General features: G+C 46.2%; 1 protein-coding gene across 1 annotated transcript in view; it reads right to left on the bottom strand.

Annotated features, from left to right (window-relative positions):
- Window positions 1–4,110: 4,110 nt before the first annotated feature.
- Window positions 4,111–12,925, bottom strand: part of LOC127690815 (anthrax toxin receptor-like) — a 43,958-nt gene continuing 35,143 nt past the window's right edge. Inside the window, exons 10-13 of the mRNA XM_052190320.1 lie at window positions 7,887–7,985; window positions 5,590–5,659; window positions 4,964–5,039; window positions 4,111–4,264 (exon numbers count right to left, since the gene is read on the bottom strand). The gene's annotated coding sequence lies outside the window, so the exon portion shown is untranslated. The remainder of the gene's footprint in view (window positions 4,265–4,963; window positions 5,040–5,589; window positions 5,660–7,886; window positions 7,986–12,925) is intronic.

Raw genomic sequence — 12,925 nt, 5'->3', positions numbered from 1 at the left:
GAACAGCCAGGGCTACACAGAGAAACCCTGTCTCGAAAAAACAAAAGCAAAAACACAAAAAACCAAAAAAACCCAAACAAACGGATAAGTCCAACTCTTTTAAAATTAAAATCCAAGAACAGATACATGGGTCCGAATTAGCAGCAAAGAAAGACCTCTCACTCTTGATTCTGTAATGTCTGGGAGGTCTGCTGCATGGGTCTGCTGCATGGGCCTGCTGCATGAAGTTACAAGCAGGCTTTGGGAGACACCTGGGCAGGAGGAGGGTGCAAAGGAAATAGCCTGGGATGACTGTGTTGGAGATGGTGGCACTGGGAGCAGGAGGGCAGACACAGGTACTCCTTGGGTGGGAAGAAGTGTGTCTCAGAGGTTCGGGGAACTCGAGAACAGAGGTCCTTCAGGAGGCCAAGGTTGGTGTATGGCCCCTGCAGGGAGACAACAAAGATGAGGGCACAAAGGTGTGGCTTAGGCACCTGCAGTTTCTGCTCAAGGGGTAGGGTTGGTGCCAGCATCAGCACAGGGTGGACCTGGAGGAAGGGTCTTCTCTTCCCTAGACTAGACTGCTAGGCTTAGTGCTAGAGGCTGAAGTCTGTCAGATGTGAATACTTGGGACCAATGGCTCTTGCTCTTACCTGGCAGAAGGGACTCTGTAGCTCAGTTAAGGACTAGGGTATAGAAAGGCATGTTGGAGACTGGGTGAGGGGCCCTATGTAACCCAAGGGGATACATGGGAGGAGCACAAGGAGAGGATGCCAAGAGTTTCCTGGTGAGGATACAGGCTGGAGGGCTCTGTCCTGCTCACTTTGCAGGAAGAGGAAGAGCTAAATACTAAAAAAGGGCTTAGAAACCAAAGTGATTTGGTTCTAGAAACCAAAGTGATTTCTACTCCAGACTTCCAAATGCAAAATCTTGGGACAGGGTCAGCGGTTGAAGACTGCATATACCCTGGGACAGGAACTGGGGGCGAGTACAAGGTTAAGTCGTAGCTGGGGTTTTCTATTATCTGGCAAGCATATCAGAGATGGTAACCCAGCACTGTCAATCATGCCTACCAGCCAGTCTTTGTGGCCCAGTGATCAACCATGGCTCTCAAAGGACCACATCCAAGAGCCACCTGGGAGGCTCTTTAGCATCAGGTTGCATGTCTTGGGCTTTTCTCAGTTTATGAAGGGCAGAGAGAAGAGGATGGCAGAGAGGCTTAAAGATCCATGGCTCTTATGGTGGGCACCCTATGCCTAGCTTCTACAGCTAGGTGTCAAAGGCCCTGAGTGGGTGGGGCCAGGCCCTTCAGGCTAGGCCCTGTAATTGACAGAGGCATCCTCCCTCTCTGGAAGGTGTGGATTGACTTCTCTGTGGCCACCCACGAGTGTGGGAAAGACAAGGCAGGCCTGGACAACTATGGGGAACCTAAGGCTCTCAAAATGGGAGGACGGGTTCCCCTCAGAGAGTAAATGTTGAGGGAGAGAACAAAGCGGGATGGAAACTGGGTATCTTTCTTCCTAAGTGCTGGTCTCATAGGTCCTCTCTGTCCAGGCCCCAGGGTGCTGCTCTGATGGTTTCCCCCTCCCCATGAAGGACGTAGATCTTCTGGGGAAAGAAGGGGACCTCAGGCTTAATGACAGCTTTCCAGAGCTTGATGGCACACAAGGAGTTTGCTATGCTTGGTAGAGCCTTTGACAGCCCCCTTTCCGGCTGGCCCATCTCAGCATGAAGCAGAATCGTGCAGGCCAGATCTTTCCCTCCTTGTGTATGAAGAGGTCCCGGGACACAGGCTTATTACCAGTTTTGCAGTGGGTAGAGGTTTTGCAGGGCTGGTCCTTTATGTTTTTATCATCTCTGGCTTCATGAGCCTCTGTTGTTCGCGTGTCTTGGCTTACTCACATTCTCAGGGTACTGTCAGAGACACTGTTTCCCATGGCTGGAACACTGTCCAAAGAACAATGTCTGGAACCATGGCTCTGAGGACCAGGGATTGGCCAATTAGAGCACTCAGTGGCTACTGCCCTAACACCTACATAGTGCCAAAGGGAGACTCAATTATTTGGAGAGTTCAGGTAGTGTGGGCTTCTGTGTATCTCTTCCACAGGCATTGGATGTTACCTTGTGAACATATCTATCCAGACCTGTCCCAAGAGGTGTATTCTCTCTGACACCCAGACCTCTGCTGTCAGACCTAGGTGTGCTTGGGCCCCCGAGCCCAGCCTGGATCCCAGCCCTCACAGGGCTCTTACCTCTATACCTGTTCTCACACACACATTACAGCAGTTACAGCAGCAGATGATCACAATGGGGGGGCGCATTCACTGGGGGTAGTGGTGGTGGTGGAGCTGGGGGAGGCCCTGGAGGACGGGTCTTTTCTTCCTTCTGGGGCTGGTAGAAGGGAGAAAAACCTGTCTGAGCTTTGTCTGCCACTTCTGGAACAGGGGCACTGTGTACCCTGCACAACACCTGGCACTGTGGGGCCTTTGGGTTTGGAGATGAAAGAAACGATGTATCCCACACCATGGGGAGGTCTTCCCCAGGGAGAAAAGCAGAGTGTCCCCTCCCCCCAGTTTTCATATACAGAGCTTCTCAAAGTAATAACAGCCTCCTTCTGAGCCCTTGGCTCTCCTGCATCAGCCTGGCTGGCAGAAGTCTGGCCTGGTTGCTGCACAGTGGGCCAGCACTAGCAGGTAACCGTCCCTTCCATCTGTCTCTGGCTTCTGCATAGACATCCTCACCCAGGCCACTCTGCAGCCAGCACAGTCCAACCAAGACAGGGAGGCTGCTCCCATCTGAGCCCAAACCCAGGCTCCACCTGCCCCAGCCTCTCTACAACTTCTGGTCCTTACCTGATGGGAGCTGCAGGTGCTTACCCGTGTTGTCCCTGTGTTTCCCTGGGGATATCCCTCACAGCACGGGGCCATCTGGGACTCTTTCACTCTCCTTATCCCTCATTCCCTAAGCTGATCCCAGCCAACCCTTCTACCCTGCCAGGAGACAGAGATGCAGACAGCCATAGGAGCCAGGAGACACCCTATCTTGGAGATGAGACGCAGGGCTCATTTCAGAAGGCTCTGCTCTCAGCGGCCTCAGTATCAATCACAATTCTCAGGAGTCTCCTGAAAGCCTCTGAAGCAGTAACAGCAGCCGTTCATACTGGTTGTCTGACCATGGTCTAGATCAGAAGGTTCTAGGAATGTTCGTTATCTGGTGATACTGAGAGACCCCCAGCCTTTGCAGATCCTTCACCTCGTTGTGTTTGCTGAGGTAGGAGGAGGCCCTGGGTACAGGCCGGACAATGACGTATTTTATTGGTCATCACATCTCTGAAATGTGACCTTATCAGGATACAAAGAATGACTCACCTTTGGTTGTGGTGCAGGTGTTGGCAGTGCCTTGACAGGCTAGAGGGTGAAACAGACAGAATGAGATGTACTGTTATGGATTGGAAACTGTTCCCAAGATGCCTTGAGTGTTAAAGTCTTGATCCCAGCCTATGTGCTGTATGGAGGTGTTGCAGCCTAGAGTGGACATCGGAGGACCCTTTGGAGGAAGTGAATCCTCAGCAGTGTGTCTTAGAATACTTCTTCCTCTTTCAGAGCTAGAGATGAGGTGTGGACTTCCTTGCCCCACAGTCTCATCACAATTCGCTGCTTTCCCACAGGCTCAAAGGGATGGGACACTAAGAACTAAAACCTTCAAAATCTGTGAGTGGGAAATAGAACTTTCTTCTTTCAAAGTTGCTTATTTCACGCATTTTGTTGCAGTACAGGAGTGACTAACACAGTTCTGTTGTAACTGTGTCACAACACACGACCCTCATCTGTGGGAAAGGACAGAGAATGGTCCCTGGGGAACAAAGGTAAGCACTTCGCATCCTGCTACTGTGCCGGAGAGCTCCACTTGACCCCTAGGAAGCCCCTGGAGAATCCTCAGCACCTGCCTCAGCAGGCTGCAAGTGTCCCGGTGGGTGTTGTTGTCCCAGATTTCTGTCCCTGGGTGGGTACTGAGCACTCACCGGTGTGCAGCACAGCCACCAGACCCACCACAGCACCACAGGGATCAGCATCAGGAGCAGGACCACAGTGCTGAGCAAAACTTCTTTGCTTGGCTCAGCTGGCAGACGCACAATGGCTGGTGAAGGCAGAGGCAGGGGTGGAGGTAGAAGAGGGGGGAGTATAATATGGGGGACAGTAGTTTTGGGGATAGGGCTTTTTGGTGAAGCTGTCAGAATTGTTGGCAGGGTAGAGGTTTCAGGGGCAGGAGTGGTGGTCACTGGTATCTGTGGGAGAGAAGAACACTTCCCTTAGCAACACCCTAGCTTTAATGTGGAACACCAAGAAGCCCCCTTCCTGGATGCCCAGTGCATGCCATCTCTCTGCCTCTTCTCCATTCTCCTAAATTACCTGGCATCAAGGTTCCACAGAAGGGTTGGAGAGCAGGTCTCTTGCTCCAAGGCCATGCTCTGAACCCAGGCGAGGACAGCCTAGGCTCCTCAGCACTCTTGGGATCTTAGCTGTCACCGTGGTCTCAGCTGACAATATGCTGGACTACAGAATCTCTGAGAGAAGGCCAGGCTGATGCTTGCTCCCAAGACATAGGACCCTTTCTTGTCGTCCCTCCCACCTCGACTGTGTGAAACTTGCCTCAGCTCATGTGGCCGTTCCTCAAAGGGTCACAGTCTTGCTTAGAGCAAGGAGTGAAGATAGCACTGTTGTGAGGTCCCTGTGACTTAGAAACACCTTGGCTGAAAACACAGGCCACATGTAGGGTTGGCAGTGATGGCCACAGCTGCTGCCAGGGCTGGCACCTGCCCACCCCCTTATTCCTGTCCTAGAAACTAGGATGGACTGCCTGTGTGGCATAAGCTACTCCTGGGTCTCTCACCTAGCCCCCTCCTCATCTTTGACTTTCCAGGAGAATCTGTATCCTCCCAGGGCCTCTCCCTAGTTAGGGCTATTGAACCCTCTGGGATACTCACACAGTCAGAAGTATTCACAGGGATGGTGTGGGCAAGGAAGTCTCTTCCGTTCAGGCTAACTTCAACTAAGATGGTTCTAATGCACAAAAAGGTAGACCACAAGAAACAGCTTAGAGACCAGCACCTGCATAGGGGCTTTCTTCATGGTAACAACCCTGGACTTCTAACTCTTGGGCCTCTCAGAGTGGATAGGTGAGCCATGAGAGATTATTGCCCAAAGCACAAGGAGTCAACTTGTGCAATTATGGCCAAGTGGATGGCTCAGGACATGAAGGGCCCTCATGGCCTTTGATGTCATTATAGCAGTAGGCTATAAACAAGGGAGTGATGCTTCATGCCCTGTATGACTCTCTGGACTTATAAAGTTTGTTGTCTTAGCTTTGGAAGGTGGCCTGGAACACCAGGTCTTGATAATACTCTTGTTTATCATCCTCTGCTCCCAGCTCTGAGGAGAGCCTGGGCACTGGGCAATCCCATGGGGATCACCAACAAGGCCAGGTGGTAGAGCATCCAGAGCTCACCTGCAGACAAACAGATGCTCTACAACAGAGGGGAAACCAAATGCTGTACACTATGAAGACTACATTGTCTCTGGATTCATAGGGCCAAGAAATATGGCTACTTACAGTCCAGGCTGCTCTATCTTTGGTGCAGGACAAAACATGACAGTGGAGTTCTTATCAGTTGGAATTTTATCTAAAGAAAGTGACACGGGGAAGAATGTCAATTGTTTTGCTCATCTACCTGTGCCACCCCAAGCTATGCATGACAAGCCGAGCTGACATCTTGGTAATGAGTGGAAGCAGATGAAAGATGGCTGCTGTTCCAAAGTCATACACAGTTCTTGGTACTCCTGTGTACTGTGGATCACGGCCATCCTCTCTGAGCTGATGTTTAAAGTGAGACCAGTGAGGAGAGGCCAGGGGATGGAATGAGTTTCAGCGGATCTGCCAAGGTTGCTGAGGAGGGAGGGACAAGCAAGGGTGGGTGGGCTCAGCTGTAGGGAGAGGTCTTTCTTTGTTCCAAACTTTCTGACTCTTTTGGAGCTGTACAGATACTGGAGGCCACAGAGTTGTTGCTGATGGCTTTGGAGGCTGGATTAAGAGAAGCCAGGGATGACATTGGGATAAATGGCAGGTGATATTGTATGGATGCCACCTACTACGCTAGGGAAGCTAGCAGAGAGGTTCAGTGGAAACCAGCGAAGGGCACTATAATCGTGACATTCTTATCTTGCCTCCTAAGCTTGGTCCAGAGGAGAGGGCTGGGTGCAATCTCTGCTGGTAAGGAATCCAGCTTTCCTGCCTGTCCCGCCCCACCTTCTTAGGTTGTTGTTTTCTCCTGTGTGGACTGGACTGCATGGCCTCAGAGAGCCCCGGTGGCCCTGCCGTCTGTGCTTCGTGGAGGATAATCACTTCCATGTCATGACCTCCATTTCCTGAAATCCTCTGAGTTTCCCCTCCCCAAAGCTGAGAACCACAGCTCTGTACCTGCTGCCCTCTGGCCACCAATGAGAGAGACCGGAAAGTTCCTTGCTGACCTCAGCCCTGAGACTAGGTGAGAAGGCTGAGAGACGACTCTGGACTCTTGCTATCTCTAGTAATGGCCATGCCTATCTTCCAGGGACAACAAGGAAACATTTCCCTATTGCCAGAACTAAGTTTCTAGGTCATTCTTAAATGTTGGTACAAACAGACTCCTCACCTGTTTAGAATGTTCTATGACAGCTATAGATTTGGATGCCTGGATATATTAATGGCAAAGTCTACATACCCATCAGTGATCTAAACAGAAAGACACCAGTTATATTCCTGACTTCTCAGTATCTGCTGGGAACACATTTCTCACACCAGCAGTTTCTCTGTCTCACTGGAGTTGTTTTAACCACATTTTAGTACTTATTGTTGCATATTTGAAAGTGTCAACAACACTTACCATTCATAAGTTCTAATGTTTTAATGGGATTCATTTCTATTTCTCTACTTTGCAGTGTGTATCATTTTTATTAGAGAAATCATAATGAGTAATGCTAGCATCCCAAGCCCTTGGAACATAAAATGCAAAGTTAAAATTCCATCTTACACATATAGTGCTTTCCTTCCCTTTGTCCTCTAAGGTAGAAATGGTTCAGGGACTCACAGGTAGTATGACCACGGACTTAGGGCCAGCGAACTGATCCAGGTAAGGTTGAGCCCTTATTTGGATCTGGTCATGAACATTATAATTAAAATCTGTTGGAGGGGCAGAAAAGGTTTGCTCCCATCTATGGAATGGTTGGAATTCGGGGTAGGAAGGAGGGCTCCAAAAAGGGGCACTAACTGGGCCAGCATTCTACTTGGAGAATGGAGAAAAGCAGATACATCTGGCTCACCAAGGCAGCCGCTCTGAGTCAGAGTGGGTTGAGGCCCAGTAGAGTCTGGCTGAGTGAAGACATATTGTAAGGTACAGAGTGAGGAAACCCAACACTCCTGTTGCCATAGAAAATTTCATTTTAGGTTGTTCTGTATACAGATGCCTAGTGTGTGTGTGTGTGTGTGTGTGTGTGTGTGTGTGTGTGTGTAGGGGGGAGTTCTGGGTACACTGGGGGTCTAGGCTCTGATTCTGGCAACTATTGTCCCATACACAGACTCAGGAGAGGAGGCAAACTGAGGACAAGCTTGGCAAATGCTGCTGTGAGGGCAAATCCCTGTCAGCCCAGCCTCCCTAAGGAATGATGCCTATTCCCCAGCCATCCCTAGAAGCTTGGGGCTTTATTATTTTCTTATGTTCATAAGAAGAGTGGTAGCTGGTTATGCTATGTGAACACTCTTGGTACTGCTTCCCAGTACCCACTAGGAATGGGTTAGTGGGAAGCTTGCCTGGTTGAGAGGAAGGATTTCTGTGGAAGATACATTTCTCTGAGGCACTGAGAGGGCTTACTTACTGACGATCGTGGAGTCACTGAACTTGAATCTACAAATAACTTCCTTGAGATTCTTTGCATTGTGAAAGCCATATCCTCTTAAGAGCACTGGTTGATTTTCTGCAAGGAAAACATGAAGTAGAGGTGGTATGTCCCTGGTTGCCTTGTTTATAGTGGCCCCAGACAGGATTTCCAAGGCCCCATGAGAGGCAACAGTTATGTCTGGGCCAACATCGGTGGGCTCTACAGCTCAACTCCTTCCATGTCACCAAGGGTCTATACCAATGTAGCTTAATGGAGCCTTGTACATGCTGATTACCTTTCTGCATCAGTCCTGATTTAATAAGCCTGCCAAACCCACCACACACACAGAGACCAATCCTAAAACTCCCATGGTTCCAAGTGGGAGACCCTAGAAATAAGGCTAAAACAAGAAGTGCAGAGGAGGCTCCTGACCCCTCTGAGAGTTTTCCTATTTTTTTTATTCGATATAATTTATTTACATTTCAAATGATTTCCCCTTTTCTATCCCCCCACTCCCCGAAAGTCCCGTAAGCCCCCTTCTCTTCCCCTGTCCTCCCACCCACCCCTTCCGACTTCCCCGTTCTGGTTTTGTCGAATACTGTTTCACTGAGTCTTTCCAGAACCAGGGGCCACTCCTCCTTTCTTCTTGTACCTCATTTGATGTGTGGATTATGTTTTGGGTATTCCAGTTTTCTAGGTTAATAACCACTTATTAGTGAGTGCATACCATGATTCACCTTTTGAGTCTGGGTTACCTCACTTAGTATGATGTTCTCTAGCTCCATCCATTTGCCTAAGAATTTCATGAATTCATTGTTTCTAATGGCTGAATAGTACTCCATTGTGTAGATATACCACATTTTTTGCATTCACTCTTCTGTTGAGGGATACCTGGGTTCTTTCCAGCATCTGGCAATTATAAATAGGGCTGCTATGAACATAGTAGAGCATGTATCCTTATTACATGGTGGGGAGTCCTCTGGGTATATGCCCAGGAGTTGTATAGCAGGATCTTCTGGAAGTGAGGTGCCCAGTTTTTGGAGGAACCGCCAGGCTGCTTTTCAGAGTGGTTGTACCAATTTGCAACCCCACCAGCAGTGGAGGAGTGTCCTCTTTCTCCACACCCTCTCCAGCACCTGCTGTCTCCTGAATTTTTAATCTTGGCCATTCTGACTGGTGTAAGATGAAATCTTAGGGTTGTTTTGATTTGCATTTCCCTAATGACTAATGAAGTTGAGCATTTTTTAAGATGCTTCTCCGCCATCTGAAGTTCTTCAGGTGAGAATTCTTTGTTTAACCCTGTACCCCATTTTTTAATAGGGTTGTTCGGTTTTCTGGAGTCTAACTTCTTGAGTTCTTTATATATATTGGATATTAGCCCTCTATCTGATATAGGATTGGTGAAGATCTTTTCCCAATTTGTTGGTTGCCGATTTGTCCTTTTGATGGTGTCCTTGCCTTACAGAAACTTTGTAATTTTATGAGGTCCCATTTGTCAATTCTTGCTCTTAGAGCATACGCTATTGGTGTTCTGTTCAGAAACTTTCTCCCTGTACCAATGTCCTCAAGGGTCTTCCCCAGTTTCTTTTCTATTAGCTTCAGAGTGTCTGGCTTTATGTGGAGGTCCTTGATCCATTTGGATTTGAGCTTAGTACAAGGAGACAAGGATGGATCCATTCGCATTCTTCTGCATGCTGACCTCCATTGGATGTTTTCAGCCTCTTTGTCGAGGATCAAGTGGCCATAGGTGTGTGGGTTCATTTCTGGATCTTCAATCCTGTTCCATTGATCCTCCTGCCTATCACTGTACCAATACCATGCAGTTTTTAACACTATTGCTCTGTAGTATTGCTTGAGGTCAGGGATACTGATTCCCCCAGATTTTCTTTTGTTGCTGAGAATAGTTTTAGCTATCCTGGGTTTTTTGTTGCTCCAGATGAATTTGATAATTGCTCTTTCTAACTCTGTGAAGAATTGAGTTGGGATTTTGATGGGTATTGCATTGAATCTGTAGATTGCTTTTGGCAAAATGGCCATTTTAACTATATTGATTCTACCGATCCATGAGCATGGGAGGTTTTCCCATTTTTTGTGGTCTTCTTCCATTTCCTTCTTCAGAGTCTTGAAGTTCTTGTCATACAGATCTTTCACATGTTTGGTAAGAGTCACCCCAAGATACTTTATACTGTTTGTGGCTATTGTGAAGGGGGTCATTTCTCTAATTTCTTTCTCAGCCTGCTTATCCTTTGAGTATAGGAAGGCCACTGATTTGCTTGAGTTGATTTTATAACCTGCCACTTTGCTGAAGTTGTTTATCAGCTGTAGGAGCTCTCTAGTGGAGTTTTTTGGGTCACTTAGATAGACTATCATGTCGTCTGCAAATAATGATAGTTTGACTTCTTCCTTTCCAATTTGTTTCCCTTTGACCTCCTTATGTTGTCGAATTGCCCGAGCTAGTACCTCAAGTACAATATTGAAAAGATAAGGAGAAAGGGGGCAGCCTTGTCTGGTCCCTGATTTCAGTGGGATTGCTTCAAGTTTCTCTCCATTTAGTTTGATGTTGCCTACCGGTTTGCTGTATATTGCTTTTACTATGTTTAGGTATGGACCTTGAATTCCTGTTCTCTCCAAGACTTTAAGCATGAAAGGATGCTGAATTTTGTCAAATGCTTTTTCAGCATCCAATGAAATGACCATGTGGTTTTGTTCTTTGAGTTTGTTTATGTAGTGGATTGTATTGATGGATTTCCGTATATTGAACCAACCCTGCATTCCCGGGATAAAGCCTACTTGATCATGGTGGATGATCGTTTTGATGTGTTCTTGGATTCGGTTGGCAAGAATTTTATTGAGTATTTTTGCATCGATGTTCATAAAGGAAATTGGTCTGAAGTTCTCTTTCTTTGTTGGATCTTTGTGTGGCTTTGGTATCAGCGTAACTGTGGCTTCATAGAAGGAATTGGGTAGTGTTCCTTCTGTTTCTATTTTGTGGAATATTTTGAAGAGTATTGGTGTTAACTCTTCTTTGAAGGTCTGGTAGAATTCTGCACTGAAACCATCTGGTCCTGTGCTTTTTTTGGTTGGAAGACTTTCTATGACTCCTTATATTTCTTTAGGCATTATGGGACTGTTTAGATGGTCTAGTTGGTCCTGGTTTAATTTTGGTATTTGGTATCTGTCAAGGAAATTGTCCATTTCCTCCAGATTCTCCAGTTGTGTTGAGTACAGGCTCTTGTAGTAGGATCTGATGATTTTTTTGATTTCCTCAGTTTCTGTTGTTATATCTCCCTTTTCATTTCTAAGTTTGTTAATTTGGATACTTTCTCTGTGCCCTTTGGTCAATCTGGCTAAGGGTTTATCTATCTTGTTGATTTTCTCAAAGAACCAGCTCCTGGTTTTGTTGATTTTTTTGTATGGTTCTCTTTGTTTCTACTTGATTGATTTCGGCCCTAAGTTTGATGATTTCCCGCCTTCTACTCCTCCTGGGTGAAATAGCTTCTTTTTGTTCTAGGGCTTTCAGGTGTGTCATTAAGCTGGTAATGTATGCTCTCTCCATTTTCTTTTTGGAGGCACTCAGGGCTATGAGTTTTCCTCTTAGCACTGCTTTCATTGTGTCCCAAAGATTTGGGTATGTTGTGTTTTCATTTTCATTGTGTTCTAAAAAGTCTTTAATTTCTTTCTTTATTTCTTCCTTGACCAAGGTATCATTGAGTATTGTTCAGTTTCCACGTGTATGTGGGTTTTCTGTTGTGTCTGTTGCTATTGAAGACCACTTTTACTCCATAGTGATCAGATAGGAGGCATGGGATTAGTTCGATCTTCTTATATTTGTTGAGGTCTGTCTTGTGACCAATTATATGGTCGATTTTGGAGAAGGTACCATGAGGTGCTGAGAAAAAGGTATATTCTTTTGTTTTAGGATAGAATGTTCTATATATATCTGTTAAATCTAATTGGTCCAAAGCTTCAATTAGTTTCATTGTGTCCCTGTTTAGTTTCTGTTTTCCTGATCGGTCCATTGAGGAAAGTGCAGTGTTGAAGTCACCCACAATTATTGTGTTAGGTACAATGTGTGCTTTGAGTTTTAATAAAGTTTCTTTTACGAAAGAGGGTGCCCTTGCATTTGGAGCATAGATGTTCAGGATTGAGAGTTCTTCTTGTTGTATTTTTCCTTTGACCAGCAAGAAGTGTCCCTCAGAGTCTCTTTTGATGACTTTGGGTTGAAAGTCAATTTTATCTGATATTAAAATGGCTACTCCAGCTTGTTTCCTGAGACCATTTGCTTGTAAAATTGTCTTCCAGCCTTTTACTCTAAGGTAGTGTTTCTCTTTGACCCTGAGGTGTGTTTCCTGTAAGCAGCAAAATGTAGGGTCCTGTTTATGTATCCAGTCAGTTAGTCTGTGTCTTTTTATTGGGGCATTAATTCCATTGATGTTAAGAGATATTAAGGAATAGTGATTGTTACTTCCTATCATGTTCGACGTTATTTTTTAAATTTGATTGGTTAACTTCTTTTGGGTTTGATGAAAGGTTACTATCTTGCTTTTTCCAGGGTGAAGTTTCCCTCCTTGTATTGGTGTTGTCCTCCTATTATCCTTTTTAGGGCTGGGTTTGTGGATAGATATTGGGTGAACTTGGTTTTGTCATGAAATATCTTAGTTTCTCCATCTATGGTGATTGAGAGTTTTGCTGGATATAGTAGTTTTGGTTGGCATTTGTGTTCTCTTAGAGTCTGCATGAGATCTGCCCAGGACCTTCTGGCCTTCATAGTCTCAGGTGAAAAGTCTGCTGTGATTCTGATAGGTCTTCCTTTATATGTTACTTGGCCTTTTTCTCTTACTGCCTTTAATATTCTTTCTTTGTTTAAAACATTTGGTGTTTTGATTATTATGTGACGGGAAGTATTTCTGTTCTGGTCCAGTCTGTTTGGAGTTCTGTAGGCTTCTTGTATATTCATGGGCATCTCTCTCTTTAGGTTAGGGAAGTTTTCTTCCATAATTTTATTGAAGATATTTGCTGGCCCTTTAAGTTGTAAA

The sequence above is a fragment of the Apodemus sylvaticus genome, chromosome 8 (genome assembly GCF_947179515.1).
Source record: "Apodemus sylvaticus chromosome 8, mApoSyl1.1, whole genome shotgun sequence".
NCBI lineage: Eukaryota > Metazoa > Chordata > Mammalia > Rodentia > Muridae > Apodemus > Apodemus sylvaticus.
This window is presented reverse-complemented; position numbering and strand designations above follow the sequence as displayed.